Below are 16,989 nucleotides of genomic sequence, written 5' to 3'. Positions count from 1 at the left end.
CCTGCTCTGCCAAGTGAGCTACCTCCGGGATGGGAAGCTGCAGCCACTGCCGCCTCCTGCTTCACTCCCCTGTCTTGGAACAGTCAGTCTGCAGGCGCCCCCTCTGGTAGGTGTCACCCGGGTGCTGACTGCAACCCCCCCCACGTCCCCCCGTAGCAATGCCATTGCTTCTCTGCAGTCCTCATAGTGTCCCTTCTGCCTGGGGGCGTTGCCGCCCCCCTGAAAAATGCCACCCAAGGCAAATGCCTTGTCTGCCTTGCCGTAGATAAGCCCTGCCTGTACCTGTAAAAATCAGCAGAGAATGTATATGAAAAAATCTGACCTCTGATCTTCCCTTCAGTCTCTTACAGTTGTAGCGGCTCCTCTCCTAGACTGAGATGACTTCCTCTGATTTCACCGCACACTGTGAGCTTCACACCATGGGGGCTGAGAAAGAGGGGGGGTGAGAGAGAAGGGAGGGGGGGCATAGAGAGAGGAGGGGTGAGAGAGAGAAGGGGGCTCCCCTATCCCCCTATACTCCCCTTGCTTCTGTTACAAGGCTGACAAGAGTAGTGACAGCGGCAGTGATTTTGACAAGTGAGTGACTGCTGGGCGTAGGACCCCCTAAGCTTGCACATCATAAGTGGGGAGGGGGGGAGGGTATGTCATCTTTGCCCTGGGTGCTGGATGACCTTGTCCCAGCACACCCTGCCAGCCCCTCCCACCAGCCACCCAGCCATGATCTGTCTACATTGCATAGAGAAGTAAAGAGACCCAGTGATGGCATCATTGGGTCTAAAATAAGACATGTAATATAAAATGGAAAGGTTGTATTTAAATGATCGCATTGATGAGGTAAAAATGGAACCAGGGAAGAAGTATAAGCTGAATAAACTTCCAGCGCTATTAAACCCAAAATGTAATATATTCCATCTTACCAATCATTAGATATGTCAGCTGCATTCGTTTTCTTTTCTTTGGCTCCCCCCCCCCCCCCCCCTCTGTTATCACCTGGTGATCTGGCCAGTAACACACCTCCTGTATTAGAGAGCCCCCCCCCTCTGGATGAAGGAGCACAGGGGGCACAATCGGATAGCAGCATTGCCAGTCTGGGGGGAGAGGATAGTGTTAGATGTACTAGCAGATTTAAATACACTAACAAATTAAAGACAAACTCAGTGGCAGCCCGTAATGCAGGGCGCAGGGGCACCCCCCACCAATCCATGCGCCCGGGCCCCTAATCCACATGCGGGGCACCGGACGCATGAATTCCAATTTTTTTTTTTTTTTTGAAGCATGTGATTAGAGCCTGAGGCTCCAATAGGCTTAAAAAAGGGGTGGGCTTGGGGCGCACAGGACTGCATCCTGAGCCCATCCAGTTGTGTGACAATAGAGAATGAGTATTCGCTATTATCGTCCTAAATCTCTTCCCAGCCAATCAGGTAACGGGTCCTGAGACCCGTCACCCAATCGGCCAAAAGGAGAAGCGATCCTATTGGGCTAGGAAGAGGAGGGTGGAGGAGGGAGGACACGCACAGAGGAGGCCGCCGCGATGCTGAGGAGGAGGAGGAGACGCAGGGGAAGCCCGGAGGAAGCGCTGGCTGCGACCTAGATGGGGTAAATGGGGGGGCTGGTGCGGACCCCCCCAAAAAACATACCACCAGCCGCCACGGGCCCTAAACTCCAGATCACACTTTATAATCGGTTACAGCATCCTTTTGGGATAAAGGAAGCACTCCTGAGTCCTGCCAGTATTAAATGGTTTGTCTCATCCCTGTAACTGCAGGAGAGCTTGTGCTTTTGAAAGGAACAGACTTGCTGGCTGGATCACCAGATGAAAATAGAAGAAAGAAAGCCTAAAAAAAGAAAACGAATGCAGCCGTCGCATCTATAAAATTGATAAGCTGAAATATAATAAAGGTTTTCTTTTGGGTTTTCTACTGCTTTCAGCGTTAAGGCTGGGTTCTCACTGGCGTGATGCGGGAAGCCCTGCGATTCCTGTGCTGGTTCCCGCATCGCACCTGAATCGCAGGCGGTTCACACTGATATCTGTGAACCGCCGCGGGTGTCAATGTAAAGTTAATAACACCCCCAGATCGGTTCACAAATCGCAGTGTGAATTGTCGAATGGGGAGGAATTGAACACATTTCAGTGCGGACCAAAAGAAGGGTCCTGCACCATTTTGGTGCGATTGCGATGCTTTTTCAACCATACAGCTTGTATGGCTGAATTTGCATCGCACAGACATCGCATGTGATCTGCACAGCAATGCAATGAATCACATGCGATGTCTGGCATCGTTCTAGTTTGCCCCCAGCCTAATTGGGAGGGGGGGGGGACAGGGAGAGTCAGGCTGGGGAGTAAAGGGCTAGATGATGCTGGACATGTATGGAAAATAGGTAAGTACATATCTTTTACACAGGTTAGCTAGCATAGGTGTTAGGAGGGGGGAGGGGACAGTTAGGTCATCGCTAGGTCTAAAGCTGGCCATACACTATACAATGTACAATCTCACCAATAAGGCTCACTTGTGTGACTTGTCCTGCGACTTGGGACTGTAAAGTCGCATGGCAAGTCTTACCCCATGATTTCCAATGAGTACCGTTCATATAGGTGCCACTTCAAATCGCAGCGACTTCAAAGTAGTCCCTGCACTACTTTGGTGCGACTTTGATGTGACTTGAGGTCCATAGACCTCAAGAATACACAGGCATTGCTTCAAGTCGCATCAAAATGGTGGCAAAAGAACGCACGACTTTCAGGTCGCAATAGTAGAAACCTAGCCTAATGGTGAATTAATATTTTTTTCTAAACAATCTCTCTCAACAGGATTATCAATCTACAGTTGACAACGCAATCTATTGATGTGCCAAACATGGGTAAGGCTCCATTCACACTTGTGCGACTCGTCATGTGACAAGTCACACCCCGCATTTTCCAGTTCACGGCGTCTATACGACTTAAAGTCGCAGTGACTGCAAAGCAGTTCGTGCCCTACTTTGGTCTGACTTTCATGCGACTTGAGGGCCATAGACTTCGATGTTTATCCTCAAAAGTCGCATGAAACCCGCACCTGAATGTTTTTCATGCGACGGTTGTGCAACAGTTGTCCATTATCACTGGCCAAAGCCAAAGTCGCACCCAAGTCGTACCCATCCACAAGTTGCGTCAAAGTTGCATTCCAAAGCAACGTTGGAGACGTGCAAGTGTGAAACGACTTGTCATGCGACTTTGCAGTCCTAAGTCGCAGGAAAAGTCGCACAAGTGGGATAGGGGCCTAAGTCGCACAGATATGAACAGTTAAGATTGGAAAACATGGCGGTACGACTTGTAATGCGACTGTGAAGTCCAAAGTCGCATGACAAGTCGCACAAGTGTGAACGAGGACTGGAGCGCGGTGCAGGAAAACGCACGCGAAATGCGCCTTTCCTTTCCGGTGTGCGCCGCTCCTTCGGGTTTAAAAAAAAGAAGGAATCATGTTGTCTCCCCACTGCTTGTCAAACGCCCTCTGAAAAGCGATCCACCGCAGAGTGTAAACGAGCCCAAAGAGAGAGAGAGAGATGGATTTTTCTTATTCTTATAAAGGAAATCCCCACCACTGGGGAAGGAAGAGTTAAAGAAAGACAAAATATCGCTCTTAACCCTCGCCCTCCCGGCACGCCTCGCCAGGGGCACTACAAGTCCCAGCTGGGCAGAGGCCGGCTCAGGTGTGGCCACACAATATATGGAGGGACAAAAACCTGGAAAGGAAACCCAGAATTCCACATTCTTCACAGCAAGATTCAATTTCCTCTGGCAGTGAAGGGGTAAAGGGAAACTGGAGGGGGCGGGTCTGGCTGCTGCTGGCCAATAGGAGGAGAGCAGTGATCATGCTGAAGCTGGATGGGGTTCTCCATAAATAGAGCTGTCATCAGGGAGGCTGCAGCAGCCGGTGGGCGGGGCTAAGCACAAGTGCCAAGTTTTTAAAGAAAGAGCCTTGTAGTTTTTCTGTGAGATCTGCTGGGAGAAGACAGAGGAAGGATGCAAGTCTGATGGTAAATCCATACAAGTGTCATATTGGGGGGGGGGGGGAATCACATTCCATGCACTGGTTATAAACCTTTCATCCTAGAAGAATCTTTGTATCCATCATTCATGAGATCTCCAGTGCAGGGGGAAGTTGTGTTGGGTGTGTCAGTGATGTGGGTTACTTTGTTGCAGTTTTAATTGTGTTTAACTTACAAAGAGACAACTAGATAATGTTTGCAAACAAAGCTTCTAAAGTGTCCTTTCTAGAAACGTTTGGCTGTTTTTTAAAAGAGATATAATAATAATATATATATATATATATATATATATATATATATATATATATATATATATATATATATATATATAGTTTTGTTTTTTGTTTTTTTTGATTGAGCAATAAGCCTTAACTTGCAGATCCACATTAGTGTGGCAAAGAATGTCTTTTCTGGCAATGGTGTGGCAAGGGCTACTAGCCACAATGTTGTGTGGGGTGTGGTGTTTTTTTATTTTATTTTATCTAGAAACACTTAGCTTTGTATTTTTAATTTTTATTTAGCTGTAAGCCTGATCTTCCAGGTCAACATCAGTGGCAAAGCCATAGCAAGGGCTGGGCTGTGATGGCAATGGTGTAACAAGAGCCTGTCACATTGACTATGTTGTGTGTGTGTGTGTGCGCGTGGTGTTTGGGGGTTTGGTTTTTTTTTTTTTTTTTTGTTTTTTTATTGAGCAGTAGGACTGATCGTCCAAGTCAACATCAGTGGCAATTGCGTCGTAGTGAATGGCTGTGATGGCAATGTTGTAGCAAGGAACCGGCTTTGCTGGCAATGGTGTCTATTTGGTGATTAAAAAAAAGGGTGTACCCCGCGCTGTCTAAACTGGTATAGCATCTCACACAACAAACAGATGATTTGTTCCAATAGCAAAGATGTATAAGTGTAGCGCTAAACTGATTAGGTTGGTAAATACCAACTAATAACCTTGAAAGGTGAATCATGAAATATCAGTGGATCAATTAGAATGTACAAACCATAATAACATAAACAAAAAAAATCACAAAAATATCGCATATATGTGCCTGGTAAACAAAAGAGATGAAAAATTAAAAAAAAAAAAAAAAAAATCCATGAAAACTTTAAAGTCCACAGTATATAGTGAAGGAAGAGAAGGGTCCAATTCACCACAATGGTATCAAAGTGTAATGGATAAAGCCAGAAGCATCAGTGCAGTAAAGCCCCCATCAAGGCAGACATAAGCTTACCAGATGGTTTGAACTCAAAAGAACATATGTTCTATGAGTCTAACAAACAGGCTTGTATATTAAAATGGCAACCAGGATGGAATCTTGGGGATCCTCTGCGGTTAAAAACCCAGGGCGTCCCGACACTTTATAGGAACTTGATCTCCATGCAGGGGTAGTTGCACATCAGATATGTGTTGGTTAATTGGATGAGGAACATGAAAAGAAAGGGCCACATAGCATAATTGTGTATAATCTGTTAAAATTTTAATAGGTAAAACACTCACATTTGGAAAGTGATATTCAAGTGCTTGAAAAGAGGTATTGGCAGCAGTGGAGTCCTTCCCAACACGTTTCGTCTCATTAGACTTCGTCTGGGGTCTCCCTCCACTGCAGCCAGACTTGCTTATAAAGACAATGTGACCCCAATGATGAGAATCCAGCTCGCGCTGTGACACTGTCAATTTGGATGTGCACTTCTGGTTTGCTCAAAATGGCGGACCGGCATGCGTTCCACGACTCAGTATGGTAGCGAGGCGTGCGTTCCAAAAGAAAAAATGTAAATGCACCTAACGTTCGTAGTGAGCGACGTACAAGTGTCCGTTCAGGTGACCCAAGATGGCGGAAGGGCTTGCGTGCCCACGACTCAATATCGCAGCGGAACGTGCGTTCCAAAATCTAAACGACATTGCCTAGGCCAGGGATGGCGAACCTTGGCACCCCAGATGTTTTGGAACTACATTTTCCATGATGCTCATGCAATCAGAAGTGTAGCTAAGCATCATGGGAAATGTCGTTCCAAAACATCTGGAGTGCCAAGGTTCGCCATCCCTGACCTAGAGCAACACGCATTAGGTCAGATGATGTCCACCTAGAGTGACGTACAAGAATACGCTCAAATAAACGTAGTGACGAACATGTGGGCGTGGCGCCTCGTCAAATCGTAAACCCACCGAAGTCCACATTTTACAGCATCGAGTATTTCCAATAAATGTAGATGTAACACCTAATCATCACGTATCTCATAAACTGGATGAAATGGGTGGAGAAAGGGAACGTATCAGGCTTCACAGTACAATCACATGTAGGTGAATCCCCCCCAAAGAAAAATCTTAATGTATTGGAAAAATAACTGGAATATAACCTAAATCTGATGAACAAGAAATATACTATTAAGATTATGATGTAATACCTCTGCCCAATAAAAAGACTCAAAACCTAAATAAAGGACAATGTCCAAAAATAACTAATACTCTTCTGTAAAACCAGTGATGGTAAGTGGTACATCTTAAAAAGATCGCCCCCATTACAAATGTAGATATTATTATAGCTTTATCTCTATCCGAGATGGATTCTCCTAAAGGGACCACAATAACGATCATAAATAAACACGATATATGTACATAATGTTATCTGTGTTAAGTACACTTCAAAATTATAAACAGTGTTGGGATTATAAAACTAGACAGGATACTAGCATCTGATACAACTAGGATTCATTAATAAACTCATTGATGTCCCACTCAACGTTCGTTCCGAATGGAGAGTGGGACTGCAGCTCATAGATCCAGAATGTCTCTAGACGGGAGACGCCTCTGGTCCTGGCACCTCCCCTCCAAGGTGGGACATATTTATCAATAGCAATAAATTGTGATGCCATAGGGTCGCTGTTATGGAACTCCTTATAGTGTCTAGGTACATTATGCTTACAATCAATGGTGTCTATTTCTAGAGCACTTGGCTTTGTGTGTGTGTGTGTGTGTGTGTGTGTGTGTGTGTGTGTGTGTGTGTGTGTGTGTGTGTTATTATAAATTTTTTTTTTTTGTGTCTCAGATATAGGCGGTCTGCTTACACCTGCCGGTGCATGGACCTTCTGGTCAAGTCCACCTGTCAGAGTGTGGTGGGGTTTTTTTTTTATTGCCCATGTGAAGGGGCCTCAAGCCTAATGGCATCACAAGGGTTGATGTCGCCTCCTCCCTTTCACTTGCATCAGGGCTCTTTCCTGTCTAGCCTGCCACAGCGCCCTGCAGGGCAGGTTAGCTTCAGGCCAGCAGCGCACAGGCACGGTGCATGCCGATAAGACCCCTTTCCCACTGAGTCAGTTTTCAGGTGTTTTAGCGCTAGAAATGGCACCTGTAAAGTGCCAGAAAACTGCCTCCCATGCTGCCCGAGTGCTTTCAAAAGGGGCGGTGGCTTGCAGGATGTTAGAAAAAGTCCTGCAAGCAGCATCTTTGGGGTGGTTTTGGAGCGGTGTATGCACCGCTCCCAAACCGCCCCCTGCCCATTGCAATGAATAGGCAGCGATTTCAAAGCGCCTGAAAAGTGCTTTTGATCTGCCGCAACACGTGCATCTTGTAACCCCTTCGGCTGCTAGCAGGGGTTAAAAGCGCCCTGCTAGCAGCTGAAAAGCACCGCTTAAACAGCAATAAAGCGCAACTAAAATGAGCGTCGCTTTAGTGCTAAAGCACGGGCGGCCCCAATGTGAAAGGGGGTCTATATGATTCAGTGGCTGCCGTAGCGCTGTTCCGTGCGCTGTCTTGGATGGCGTTGACACCATCGAGATATCACTTCTTACTTGATGGTGTCACCTGGGTGCGGTCCGCACCCTCATAGTGATGCCACAGCTTGAGCTTGATCTTCCAGGTCCAGATCGGTGGTAATGGTGTAGCAAGGGGCCGGCTGCACCAGCAATGGCGTCTATTTCTAGAACTACTTGGCTTTATTCATTTTGTTTTATTTGAACAGTAAGTGTGATCTTCCGGGCCCATACCACACTAGCAATTGTGTAGCAAGACTCGGCCACACCAGTAACTGTGTAGCAAGGGTTGGTAACTATTACAGAAATGTTCTTCAAAGTTTTTTTTTTTTTTTTGGCCAAGAAAAAATGGAATGATCTGTGTTGCAAAATTTTCTAGTGGGTTGTACTTTTCTGAGCCCTTTTTGCAGCATTTGTTGCTAGTAAGGCCTCATTCACATGGCTGGCTGGGGGGGTGCAGTAAAAAAGGTAGCTGAGCTACAGTTTTATCACCCACCCAAACGAGCATGCAGCCATCCCAGGGTTGTAGCTTTTGCAGAAATGATACCCCTTTTGTGGTCCATTAGCAGTACCCATGCCAAATGTGACCCTGGCCCATTGTAGTGAATGGGGCAGTGCTGCAACCATGAGCCAAGTGCTTGGTTCACAATGGCTGTGCAGTGTTGCATACACAACTCCTATTTGGCTGTCAAAAAAAAAAAAAGGCATTGGGGACGTGATGTCATCTTTGCCTGTTTGCCACTGGTCTACTCCCCTCTGGAAAGCAATCCACCACAAACTGCTTTTTAGAGGAGGCAAGCACTGCCACCTGTGAATGAGCCCTTCCAGAATCACTGGCTTTATTAGCTACGCATGTTATCCAACAGTGGCTGCTCGTCCATACAGGGCGCCACCCCCTAATCCATGCACCTGGTCCATAATCTACATGCAGGGCTCTGGACGCATGGATTCGTGTGTGTGTGGTTTTTTATTTTTTTATTTTTTTGTTTGCACATGATTAGATCCGATGGCTCTAATTGGCTTAAAAAAAGGGTGGGCCCGGGGCACAGAGCACTGTGCCCTGAGCCCACCCAGTTGTGACAATAGAAAATTAATGTTTTCTATTGTCCTCCTGATTCTCCTCCTGGCCAATCAGGAACCCGGCCAATCAGGAGAAGCCCCGGCTATTCCCTCGGCAAGCTTCTCATCAGATCCCATCTGCCTCCTCATGGCAATGCCTCCGATCGCTGCCTTCCCAGTCCGTCTCCCATGGGGAAACATCGCCTTTCTGGTTTGTCTTCTGTGAGGGGGGCAGGTTTGTTTGCTTGAGACACACACACACTATTGAGCACTTTGTTTTTTTTGTTTGTTTTTTTTGTTTGGTTTTTTTGTTTGGTTTTTTTTTGTTTGGTTTTTTTTTGTTTGGTTTTTTTGTTTGGTTTTTTTGTTTGGTTTTTTTGTTGTAACTCTAATGTTGATTCACATATATGATGACCCTTAAGCCCCATACACATGGGCAGAATGTCGAGACATTTTCAGGTACAAAAATACTGGCCAACATTCTGCCCATGTGTATGTTGGTCTATTTGACAGAAGCCAGCCGTTCTGCTGGCTTCTGTTGAATGTGCATGCTGGGACATGCCAGCACCATACCGCCCAACTTTTTGAGATGGGAACGAGGGACACCTCTTAGCAAGTATGTAGGCATAGGACACACCCCTGCCACACCCCCTTAAAGGAGAAGTATACAAAAAACAATTATTAGTTAAACTCACAAGTGCTTTTTTACCACTAATATTCCTTTTATACTGGCTTTTGACATTTACAAATGTAGAAATTGGATGAAAGGTTTAGCACTGGGGAACACTTTGAATGAAAGTGCATTTTATATAAAACTATATAGATTGGACAAATGAGGAGGAAAGGGTGACAGAGGGACATTGTTCCAAATCAGGGACAGTCCCTAAAAATTTGGGACAGTTGGGAGCTATGCAGCAGCAGAGAGCGCTGATTGGTGTGTTCTGGCAGGGGGGCCGTCTCACTGTCAGAACAGCTGGGGGGGGGGAGGATTGCTGCACTAATCTTGCATGGTTAGTACAGCGGCTCCAACCAGAGCTGTCAAAAAAATATATATATATATTTTTTTTTTTTTCCGTGCAACGCATGGGGTTGCACAAAAACTAGTGTGTCCGGCTTTAGGCAATGCCACCCCAGTGATCTGTAGATCTGTGCATTGTAGTCGGCCACATCAATAACTTTGGCTGCAAATGTATCTGGCTGAGAAGTAAGCGGATATCTGGAGCTGCTACATGATTTTGCTTATAGGCGTGTGCCTGGGCTCACCCTGTGTGATGCAGATTCCCCCTGTTTAGACCCATGATATTTCACCAAAGCCTAAAACTGTAAAAGTTATAAAAATAAAAACTGACATGGTGTACTGACTCAACCTCTTACAGTATATACGCATGCAAATATGTTTGCGTTTTGGGGTGCACACCCTAATGCAATAGGCTGTGCACACCTATGAGTTTGCTGCAGAGTTGCTGTGACATGGCTCTAAGGGGTCCCCATACACGTTACTATCTGGCCATATAATCTTTATACAAATAACCAAACTTTGCCAAAACTAATGCACCTCCTGTTATGAAGTCAAATAACGCGTGCTGGGAAAGGGGCGGCTACAGTGTGGTTCCTATTGGCTAAGTATGCAGAGATGTGGAGCAACTGTAGCAAGTTTTTAGACCCTGCATGGTTGACAGCCTTGGTGATGAGGGTGTGCCCAGGCACGCCCCCTGCGCATTCCTTTCCTTCCCCACTTGCTTTCATTGTGGGTCACATTTGCGGAGCCATTCATTTTTGCCAGACAAATGTGCCAAAATGCGCACCAAAGTTACGCCCATTGCTCCAAGACTGAAAAGGTCCTTTAGCTACTTTGGGGCATTTGTTGTGCGTAGGGCAGCTCATTCAAGTGCACATTAATGTGTAAAGTGCGGTCCCACTGAGCTCAGGTGGGAATGGGGTAGGGTGACCAGACATCCCCGATTTCTGGGGACAGTCCCCGGATTGAGGACACTGTCCCGGACCAAGTCTGTCCCCAGTTTTGTCCCAGGATTGAATTTGAACAGGGGCTGGGGCAATTTCAAAGACAGCCTGTGCAGAATAAAAAAAAAAATCTGAATTGCCCCCCCCCCCCCCTCCTCCTCCTCTGCCGCTCCTACTAGCTTATGGCTTATTTTTTCCATTATCTGTGCCCCTTGCTGATGATCATGTGCTGGTCAGAGTGGAGGGACTAATTCTTCGGTTTCGGGCGCATGCCCATTCAGCTCCACTCGCATGTTCTTCTGCCTTGGCTCAAGTCCTGGCCAGCCGCCTCCCTGCTTATCTCCTTGCCACCCAGTAGTTGCCGAGGCCCTAAGAGTAAAGCCCCATACACACTATCAGATTTTCTGCTGATTTTTGTCTTCAGATTTACCTAAACCATGTAGTGCAAGGGCCTGCCTGATTGCATGTATGGCACTTCCTCATGTAAAAAAGGCAGCACGTTTTGAGGGTGCAGGAACTGCAGGAAAATCGCATAATCAAAATGACAATGCGCCTTCTCTGTAGGCCACGTTTTGAAAAAAGGTGCATGCAACTTTTTCTGCAGGAAATGCAGGCTGGGCAGCTGGGTCATTTGGCTGCCGTGCCCGAGGAAAACGCAGTTCGTACACGTGCGCATAGAAGTGAACCGAGGGTTAGAAGTCTACGGAGAAGCACGTCATTGGGAGGACAATGTGGGAGGTATGTGGGGATCTCCATTTTCTGAGAGTATTGTGAATGTAAAATGTAGTCTGCGAGGTGCGGTCTGCAGTCCTGAGTCATGATGGTGGGAAAGTCACTGACTCATATCGGTCTCCCTGGAAATGACAAACTCTGAAACACTAGAGCAAGAGAAGAGCAATTTCCCACCGCAACTTACTACTAAAGCTTCCCATAGATGGATTGAAATTCATCTGGTGTACAGGGACTGACGGAATAGAATCTGTGGGCTGGTCCCTACGCAACACAAGTCGGCCCAATGATTTTTTTTTTTTTGTCGTCAAATGGGATATTCAGAAATGTTAGTTTGAACAGAGGTCTGCAGTGCTGATCAGCGTATTCTGACAGCGGTGGAGCCCAATAGGAAAGCGGGAAGGATTCCTCCGTCCATCTTGCTTGTGTGGATTCGGGAATCCCCAGTTCTTGGTTACCAAATAGGCAGAGAAGACACTGGCCTCTGGGCCCTGCACCGTTTAACCACTTAAGGACCAGCCTCGTCTTGAGATTTTGGTGTTTACATGTTTAAAACTGTTTTTTTTGCTAGAAAGTTACTTAGAACCCCCAAACATATATATTTTTTTTCTAACACACTAGAGAATAAAATGGCGGTCATTGCAATACTTTTTTTTCACACCGTATTTGCACAGCGGTCTTACAAGCACACTTTTTTTGGCAAAAAATTCACTTTTTTGAATAAAAAAAATAAGACAACAGTAAAGTCAGCCCATATTCTTTTTATTCTTTTTTTATATTGTGAAAGATAATGTTACACCAAGTAAATTGATACCCAACATGTCACGCTTCAAAATTGCGCCCACTCATGGAATGGCGTCAAACTTTTACCCTTAAATCTCCATAGGCGACGTTTAAAAAATTCTACAGGTTGCATGTTTTGAGTTACCGAGGAGGTCTAGGGCTAGAATGATTGCTCTCGCTCCAAAGATTGTGGCGATACCTCACATGTGTGGTTTGACCACCGTTTTCATATGCAGCCACTACTCATATGCATTTGCTTCTGCGCGCGAGCTCGGCGGGATGTGGCGTTAAAAAGAAAAAATTTTTTTTTTTTTTTTTTTAATTTATTTTTACACTTTTATTTTTTTTTTTTATTTTTTTTTTTAATTTGGGTCACTTTTATTCCTTTTCCAAGGAATGTAAACATCCCTTGTAATAGAAAAAAAGCATGACAGGACCTCTTCAATATGAGATCTGGGGTCAAAAAGTCCTCAGATCTCATATTTGGACTTGAATGCAAAAAAAAAAATTGTCATTTGAAAAAATGTGCTTTTAAGACGTGTGGGCGGAAGTGACGTTTTGACGTCGCTTCCTCCCTGCAGTGTCATGGAGATGGGTGGGGGCCATCTTCCCCTCACTCGTCTCCATGCACAGCAAGTGAGAGGACGCGATCGCCTCCACTGCTGCCGACAGCTCCGGTAAGTGGCGGCGGGAGGGGGGGGCCCTCTCCTGCCACCGATTAAAAGTGATCTCGCAGGGAATCCGCCGCAGAGACCACTTTTATCTTGTAGCCGGCTGAACAAGGGGATACCGGGGTTATGGCAGCTAGCTGCTGCCATAACTATATCCGTCCCCCAAGTAGGGATGTACATCGGCATGCGGCGGTCGGCAAGTGGTTAAAGAGCCCAGTAACGATGGATGAAAAAAATATTGACTTGATCTTGAAAAAGTTACTTTGAAGCTTTCTTAACCGCTTTCCGACCAGCCGCCGTCATTATACTGCAGCAGGTTGGTGCTCCTGCGCAAACCGCCATAGGTGTACATCGTCTTTGCGTAAAAGATGGCGCCTGCCGCGGGAGTGTGCTTGTGGGTCCGGCAGACTGGATGATTAGAACAGTTAACCCCTTGATCATCCCCCAGTGTTAACACCCTTCACCGCCAGTATCATTTTTACATTGATCAGTGCATTTGTATAGCACTGATCACTGTAATGTCACTGGTCCCCCAAAGTGTCATTTGGGGTCAGATTTGTCTGCCGCAATGTCGAAGTGCTGCTAATTGTTGCCATTACCAGTAAAAACAATTAAAAAAAAAAGTCCCTAAATATATCTCATAGTTTGTAGACATGATAACTTTTGCGCAAACCAATCAATATACACCTATTGCGTTATTTTTTGTAAAACAGAGTATATATTGGCCTAAACTGATGAATACCCTTTTGGGGGGGGGGGATTGTTTAAATTTTGTTTGCACAACCGCGCAATTGTCAAAGCGACGCAGTGCCGTATCGCAAAAAAAATAAAATGGCTTGGTCATTAAGGGGGCAAATCCTTCCGGGGCTGAAGTGGTTAATCCACTTGCATATTGGGCACTTTCACCCCCTTCCTGACCAGTTTTCAGGTTTCAGTGTGAACGCACTTTGACAATTGCGCAGTCTTCCAACACCGTACCCATATGGATTTTTTTTTTTTCAGAGCTTTCTTTTGGTATTCACTTTTTTTTTTTTTTTTGTTATTTTTAATTTTTTTTGCAAAACAAATTTTGGAGGGCCGGGGGGATTCTTTATAGAATTTTGAAGAATCCTTTTTTTGGGGCTGCACTGATCAGTAAAGATGTTGGGGTAGTTGATCGGCTTTCCTTTCCTCAGTGGCACTGCTTAGGAAAAGAAATGGCTGATTATTGGAATTCACGTGAGATCAGCTGTGATTACACAGCTGATCACATGGTAAAGGGCTGCTGTGATTGGCCCTTTACCTCGATCAGCTCTGTGTGTCCAAAGGAAGAAACTACAGCTCATCCACCTGGTTTTCTTATCACGCCACCCATGTGAAAGAGCCCCAATGGTTTTGTTTTTTTTTTTTTTTTGTTTTTTTTTGTTTTTTTTTAAACTGGCAAACATTTTAGTTCAATTAAATATTTGCTGTGGCTTTCAGTTATCTGCTAATTGCATTAAATAAGACCCCATTCACATCTGTACGGTGAGCATTTGGTGTGCCTTGCCACTGAACTCTCTATCATGCGTTTTGATGAAAGTAAATCTAAGATTCAGCAAGCAGAATTTTTTTTTTTTTTTTTTTTCATGCACAGGGCTTAATGGGTGATCATTTTTGGCACACAAGGGTAGGTTTTTGACTGTTTTGGGATCACTTTATTTATTTTTATTCTTTTTACATTGTGACGTAGACCATGCTGAGACATGTTCTCAAATATGTGCGTTGGCTGACATTTCATGCAGGAACACTTTTTAAAAAAATATATATTTTCTTTATAGTTGCAGGAAGAGTGTGTTTCCTAATAGTAGCCATTTCAGGCTGAAGCCGGCTGACCATTGGTTGCTGATTAGGATTTTTGGGCAGGATGTTGGTGTAGAGGGATTACCAGACAGGAAGCCGATGGTGTGATGGAAAATGTTGTTTCATCACGGTGATGGGTTTCTTAGTTTGTAGTTATGAGCTCCTCACTCTTTATCTGTATGTCATAACCCAACGTTGGTCTTGGATGTGCTGCATTCTCGTATCTTATAGTGGTTTTGTATCCATACCCGGGAACATGCTCTAATATTGCACTTTATCAATTCTATATGGGGGCTACATTAGGTGGGTTTCTTTTTTCCTTCTTCCCTGGTGACAGCAGTTTTAAGGTGACAACACTCACTATACTGTATCTATGGGAAAGCAGTGTTGTCACCAGTGCCTAACACTTCTGTCATTGGTTGCCCAAGGACTGTATATCCATTACTGGCAGGATCAACTGATCAAAATAGAGACTAAATGCCCAGGACTGGTCCTACCATGGGTCCCAGTGGGTCCATATAATACCCTAGCCCACCCCTTGGAATTGAACATAGTGGTATGTCATATGATTTTTCATATAGACAAGGTGCTGTTGCATGTAAATCTTCTTTTTTTTTTTTTTCTTTTTATGATGGATGTGGGGGCGCCTTTTTTTTTTTTTCTCTTGAAATGTACCTCATGGCAGTTAAAGGAAGGTAAGATGCCAGAATATTTTTCAGAGGTCTCTATTCTATTCTGGGGTCTCCAAACTTCCTTAACTGCTTCATGACTGCCCACCACAGATGTATTGCAGCAGGGCGGCCGCTCTGCACCAGCTCACGTACCTAGTATGTGATCTGATGCTTCCGGGTCTGCACATGCGTTGTCGGCGGCCTGCTCCCGCTGTGATCCCATAAAATGGGAGCCAAGTGGCGATACCACAGATTGTCATTCTGCCTGTGCAATGGACAATCTGCCTATGTAAACAAGACAGATCGTCCTATCAGAGTGAAGGCTTTGATCCAGTGTTCCTGCAAAGCAGGGACATGGATCCCCTTTTTTTTTTTTTTTTCCCTTGGTAAAGTCCCTCCACACAGTGCACAGGCTAGGAACACATTTACCCTTTGATTGCACCTGATGTTAACCCCTTCCCAGCCATTAGTACAGTGACTGTGTGTGTGTGTGTGTGTGTGTTTAGCACTGATCACTATTGGTGTTACTGGTCCCCAAAAAGTGTCAGTGTCTTTTATTTTGTCCGCCGCAAGATCTCAGTCTTGCTAGAAGCCGCTGATTGCCACCATTACTACTCAGTAAATTTTGTAACTAAGTAATTTTTCGCCTGCACTGATAGGCAGCACTGGTGGGCACGGTTAGGTGGTACAGATGGGCAGCACTGATTGGCATGGCTAATGGGCACTTGCGGGCACGAATTGCTGCCACTGGTGGGCACTGTATTGTGACACTATATTTCTTGAAATCAGGGCACTGTTCAGTGCCCTGATTACATTCCTAGATGTTCCCCTGTGAGGCGAGGAGAGCCGATTACTGGCATCCCCCTGTTTACGTGTGACCGGCTGTGATTGGACACAGCCGATCACATGGTTAAAGAGCCACAGACATGGCTCTTTACACAAATCGAGATCGCACTGTATCCTAGCAACATGGCGCAGGCGTGCGAGAGCGGTCGCTCTAGAACGCTGTCATATGACGCCATCCCAGAACAAGAGCCGCACTGCTCTATCATCATTTGGCAGTGGGCGGGTGGCAACCAGTTAAAGTGGTTGTGTACACTTTTTTGTATTTTTACCTACAGGTAAGTCTGAGGCTTACCTGTAGGTAAAGTGAATATCTCCTTAACCTGTACGGTTTAGAAGATATTCACTTTGCATGCAGCCGCTGACGTCTGCCTCTCATGTGGTGTGAAGGTCCGGCAGACTTGCTTTTCAACACAAGTACAAGTATTGAACCAATTATCTCACCGCCGCAAAGTACGTTTTCAGGATTTGAGACCCACCTTAAGCAAGAGTTGCAGGAGGCCAAGTTCTCCTTAAAACTGGCTCAAATTTCAACAGATTTCCTGCTGGCTTGGCCAAAATGTAGGAAGTGTGTGCAACGCTGGGACAAGGTCATCCAGTGCTCAGGGTGAAGGTGCTTGTTGGTGACTGGCCAGGAGGATGGGGCCAATATGGTGCACACTGAATTGAAATGTATGTAATGTTGG

The 16,989-nt window shown here is 45.5% G+C and overlaps 1 protein-coding gene across 1 annotated transcript in view; it reads left to right on the top strand.

The window, feature by feature from the left end:
- The first annotated feature begins 3,884 nt into the window (after positions 1–3,884).
- LOC141107432 (mid1-interacting protein 1-B-like) overlaps positions 3,885–16,989 on the top strand; it is a 28,020-nt gene continuing 14,915 nt past the window's right edge. The window contains exon 1 of the mRNA XM_073598147.1: positions 3,885–4,014. The gene's annotated coding sequence lies outside the window, so the exon portion shown is untranslated. The remainder of the gene's footprint in view (positions 4,015–16,989) is intronic.

This window comes from Aquarana catesbeiana, linkage group LG09, assembly GCF_042186555.1.
Source record: "Aquarana catesbeiana isolate 2022-GZ linkage group LG09, ASM4218655v1, whole genome shotgun sequence".
Classification (NCBI taxonomy): Eukaryota; Metazoa; Chordata; class Amphibia; order Anura; family Ranidae; genus Aquarana; species Aquarana catesbeiana.
The sequence above is the reverse complement of the archived record's forward strand: the minus strand, read 5'-3'. Positions and strand labels throughout refer to the sequence as shown.